Source organism: Cyprinodon variegatus, unplaced genomic scaffold (assembly GCF_000732505.1).
Source record: "Cyprinodon variegatus isolate N-32 unplaced genomic scaffold, C_variegatus-1.0 Scaffold2113, whole genome shotgun sequence".
In the NCBI taxonomy this organism is placed as follows: domain Eukaryota; kingdom Metazoa; phylum Chordata; class Actinopteri; order Cyprinodontiformes; family Cyprinodontidae; genus Cyprinodon; species Cyprinodon variegatus.
In genome coordinates, this window is record NW_015152566.1 from 25,276 (window position 1) to 30,595 (window position 5,320).

The 5,320-nt window shown below is 38.5% G+C and overlaps 1 long non-coding RNA gene across 1 annotated transcript in view; it reads right to left on the reverse strand.

Annotated features, from left to right (window-relative positions):
* Positions 1–3,172: 3,172 nt before the first annotated feature.
* The window catches only part of LOC107105169, a 3,768-nt gene continuing 1,620 nt past the window's right edge, over positions 3,173–5,320 (reverse strand). The window contains exons 2-3 of the long non-coding RNA XR_001482331.1: positions 3,394–3,473; positions 3,173–3,308 (exon numbers count right to left, since the gene is read on the reverse strand). This is a non-coding gene — a long non-coding RNA (uncharacterized LOC107105169). The remainder of the gene's footprint in view (positions 3,309–3,393; positions 3,474–5,320) is intronic.

Genomic DNA, 5,320 nt, shown 5'->3' on the forward strand with positions numbered 1-5,320 from the left:
TGTATGTACATATAAAACATTGGAGAAATGAGATGCTTCACTTTGTCTTATGATTCAATCAGGAGACCACTCTATCTTGTGATTCAGTCAAGAGGAGAGCTCTGCCTTGTGATTCAGTCAGTAGAGCATCCTGTCTTATGACCTGATCAATTGTCCTTTCAGAACAATACTCTGTTTTGTAATCATGTGTCATGTTCTGTTAATAAAAAAAAACCTCCAGAGGAGGTCTGGGGGAGAGAGAGAGTTGGAGTGTTGGGTTTGGCTATTTCCCCTCCTGCAGGAAGCTGTTGTTGAAAATCCATTACTGTGTATTCAGTCCTTCTTTTATGAAGCTACATTTTTTAACCTAACAGTTTCCTATCCAGTTATTTAGCAAAGGGACCACCCAGCATTCCTAACTGGCCGTTAGGAGCTATAAAGTTTACCACAATCCTTTGTTTGAACTGAGGTAGAGGCACAGCCCACCTCACATAATTGAACAAACACATTATTTATTCACATGTACTCTGTGACACATGGGAATGTCCTCACTTTCTTCAGTTTTGACAGAAGGGGTCAGTGGCCCTAAATAACTGATGGCCTCTGTACTGAAGATGTTCTATTTAATACATTTTTAATTATCACTTTTATTATACTGTAAGTGACACAGAAACCATAACTGACTGGCTGATATTTTTTTGTTTTTAACCTTTACAGTTTTATCTCAGCAATGATTTAAAAATGAAGGCAGTGCACTTTAAGCTTCAGTTATATTGAGATGGGATCACATTTCTAGAGCTGCACTGGTTGTTGTTTTCTGGCTGAAAATCAATCTTTATAAAGACTAATATTCTGTTTCTGATTTTGACTGATATAAATTATGTGATGAATATTTGCCATATTTTTTTAAGGACAGTTATTAGTTCACAATAAACCTTAAATCTTTCAATCTCATTAAATCAGAAAAAAGAACGATATCTGTGAAACAATCTAAACCTGTTTTAAGTTCATAAGATAATACATCTAAGTATCGGCCAATAACCAATCTCGTCAAACTAAGAAAATCGGTGCACCTTTATTTTTCTATCTGCTGTATCTGGAGTCTCCACCTTTAGAAATGGCTCTTGGTTCAGAGTCACATGTAATCTATCAAACGATGAACAACTGCCCTGTTTTTTGTTTTATGCTTTTGTTTTTTGCTCCCATTAAAAACCCAACAGACCCCAGGCTGGTAAACTTGGTCCAGAACTGTCACTGTGTTTCAGGTTTTATAACTGAGAACATCAACCATTGGTTTCATTTGTGTAACTTTAGATTTTTTGAGTTTTTCCAAAAGGCTGAGTAGGCGCTATACATTATTATATGTTCATCTTGTGCTCTTCTGATACTTTTCTCCCTCTGTCTGGGTGTATGTGCACAAGCATATGATGTAGGTGGACACAATCACCGGTATCTATTGGTGGCACCATGGGTGTGTTGTCCTTGTATTAGTTTGTTTGCTCACCTGGGTTAAACATTGACCTGGATTACGGTGACTGGGTGAGCTTGGGGAGAAACTTTCTGTTGACCATCTTGTGTGATATATCCATGCACTACTCATCAAGATATGTACAGCTTTGCATTAAGAACATGAGATGGGAAAATTAAAGGACATCATAGTGTGTTATGATTCAGAGTGACGCGTCATCAGTAGCTTATACCCCTTGCCTTAGCAGGCCGCAGCGTGTGAATTAAATCTAAGTTTATACGTCGCAATAGGCTGTGGTCCCAATTTGAAAAGCATCCATGTGTGTTTCCATCCCCTAACATCCAACAGGTTAAAGGTTGTCGGCATATGGCACAGCAGTCCAGTCTTCCTTTCCTAACCATGATAGCTCAGGTAACACCAGCTGCTTCTGAATTCTTTATCTCCAACCCGATTGTGACACTGACTGCAGTGCATATAGAGAGGCTGCTACTACGCACAGGGTAGCAGATCCCAAAATGTGCTTTTCCTTTTTTCACTCCTCTCTCTGTTTGGAAACAATTGCCCAAATTTAACCAGAACAGATTATTAAAAGCTATAAAAAAAGAAAAGTAAAAAAAAAAAAAAGGTCTGGCTACAAAGCAAAGCCCCAATTCATTAGTCTGTGCAGCATCTCTTACACCAGATAAGATAGAGAATTTTCATTGGCCTATATTAAAAGCATAATAGGAACTTAGTGTGAAGCAAAGGAAAATGCAGCAATAAAGGCTGTGGAAGGTTCCTATGCTGTCTGAGGCAGAGAGAGGTGATGCTCAGAGAGATCTGGGAAGTTTGTTAAAGTTCTTTTTTTGTTTTTCTCATAAAGAGGACAGAGAAATTAGTTGAGCTGCCTGCACTGTCTGCTCCTCGTTTAGATTTTTGTGAAGCTCAAATCAGTTCTTAATCTGTTTCTGTCCTCCTTAACTCCTATAATAAGTAAATAATTCTTTAAAAAGAAATGTTATTCCATGTTTATGCATGAGTCTGCTCTGCCTTTTATATATGCGCTGTCTGATGCCAAACATGTTTTCTCATGCGATTAACAGATTTTATTTTGTATTTCCCCCCAAAGCGGATGTGTTTTTAGTTTGTAACAGCGTCTCCCTTCCAGTCAGACCCATGAAATTGCTGCTAGATTGCTGCGTAGTCCAACTAAAACAGACCTGGGCTCTATCTTAGTCGGAGCTACGCAGGCCCTGTGCTTAAAATCATGTCGGGTGTGACCATCCTCATTGATTTTAAATGAGAGCTAAACGCTACGACCTCGTCCGACACGTTTTTCTGATTGGATGCAAAATCGGATTAGGTCTGTTCTGGCCTTTGCTGTTGATGACATAAAGGGTAAACAAAGAGGAGCTTAAGTTTGATGTATTCAGATAAAGTCTAGATTTAGTCTTTTTTAAGCTGTCACAAAAACTTGTTTCCTCTGAAACAGCAGTTTTAGATACTGGGAACCAAAGATCTCCATAAAGAAGCAGTAGAATTTGGGAAATTATTCATGAAATCTGCCTAATTTATGTCTAATTTATCTGCTGCTAAAATCCTGATTTTAAGCCTTCAGTTCAAAACTGATTGAATAGAAACATTCAAACTGTCTGATCTGAGAACAGCTGGTTTAGCTGCTGATCTCTGTGCTCTGAGCCAATCAGATTAGATCTAATAATTCAGGATTATTAGAGACTGTATGACAGCAGGACCTCAGGTTCACTTTATCCCTCAGAGGGACATCTCACCTCTCTCTGGGATCTTTGGCAACAGGTGGATGTTTGGAATAACAGCGCCCCCTGTGGAGACCTGCAGGGACCAATAAATGAAGAAACTGCAGCTGCAACCAGAAACAGAGACAAGTTCAGAGCCTGATCTGTTCAGGTTCTGGAGGCAGTTTTCTTTAAGGCTGAGAGGATTTTTACCCTGGAAGCTCAGGATGATTCAGGACCATGACCTCTGAGCCGCAGCCTTCAGGAAGAAACACGATGGAGGGAAACTTCTCCTGCAGAAGGAAAAACAGATCGGATCACTGAATGTTTCAGGATAAATCATCAGGAAACAGGAAGAAGCTTCATTTGGATCCAGATAATTGATCTTCTCTGATGCTGAGAGCAGAAACAGAACAGATCAACCGACTGATGGTTCATATTCGATCATTTAAATCTGTAGAATTACTGGTTCTGATCTCCTTTACAGTCAGAGACACTGGATCATCCTCAAAGGAAGGGAATAAGACAAACCAGTTCTGACCCAGTTAAACAAACTGGGACTGATTTTAGCAGAAATGAACCCAGATGTTGAGAACATCTGGAACCACGGATCTCATGTCTGTGGTTCCATCCTAGACTGACCCAGACTGATGGAAACTTGTTCCACCCAGTCCAGGTCTCCACCATGTTGCCAGATCTTCAGGACCATTTCCAGCAGCTGTGGTTTCGAACTGTGACTGAGTCACTCAGTGTTTTCAGGCCTGAAGGGGGCGCCACACACTGCAGCTATGGAGCCATAAGTGTCAGTACTCTATCTGATCAGACTGTCATCATTTATTCAGGAGGTTCTTAGATCTATTGGACCTCCAGGTTTCAGCAAACAGCAGAAGGTTGGTTCTGATCANTCTATCAAACAATGAACAACTGCCCTGTTTTTTATTTTATGCTTTTGTTTTTTGCTCCCATTAAAAACCCAACAGACCCCAGGCTAGTAAACTTGGTCCAGAACTGTCACTGTGTTTCAGGTTTTATAACTGAGAACATCAACCATTGGTTTCATTTGTGTAACTTTAGATTTTTTGAGTTTTTCCAAAAGGCTGTGTAGGCGCTAAACATTTGAACATGTTCATCCTGTGCTCTTCTGATACTTTCTCTCTCTGTCTGGGTGTATGTGCACAAGCATGTGATGTTGGTGGACACAATCACCGGTATCTATGGGTGGCACCATGGATGTGGTGTTGTCTTGGGGAAAAAGTATTCAACTATTCATCCTGGGATGGATTTCACTCAGTCGGCACATTTATTCATATCTTTGTAAAGAGAGAACAGTTCATCATACAGCCTTCATGGCATAGCATCCTGCTCTGTTCTGATCTGGGCAGGGTTCGTCCGGCCCTACTTACAACAATGGAAAGCAGTCAGAGTCATAACAAATTACACACATTTTGGTTAACAGTAACATGTTATGAATAATCCTAAAGGACCAGATTTGTTATGGGAAGAAGCTATGTCTGGTCTACAAACACCAGCCTGGAGAGAAATGTGTGGCCTTAAAAGAGAAACAGACTGAGTGAAAACTTTTATAGTGAGTAAATAGGATAAATGAATATATATAATAGAAGAAAGATAAAATTTTCCGACAACAGTCCACCCTTTCGATTATAAAAGGATATTATCCTTGTGTAATCGATATTATAAAAAAGGAAAATTTATGAATATAAAAAAATAAGAAACTAAAATTGTCAGTATATGTAAAGAAAGCTAAAATCTAAGAAACTAAATATTGTGAATATATGTAGAGAAAGCTAAAAACTAAAAAACTAAAATAAAAAATAATAATAATGATATTAAAAAAATAATAAATCAAAAATTTACAACTGCATTAAGTCGGCGGACAGTGTTAAATGATTATAATAGATGGAAAAATTATGGAAAAGATTATGATAGCTAAAATATGTTGCCAATAAAAAGAGCCCTGGAATCACACCTTAGTTGGCAAAAATATTTACTGTTTTTCCCCATGATGATACTGTTATGGTAAAATATCTATTTGCTGAAAATGTAAATTTTTAGTTCTTATCATTATCAGTTACCCTTTTTGTTTCCCTAGAAAGAGAAAAGTTCAAATCAGTCAAAACAT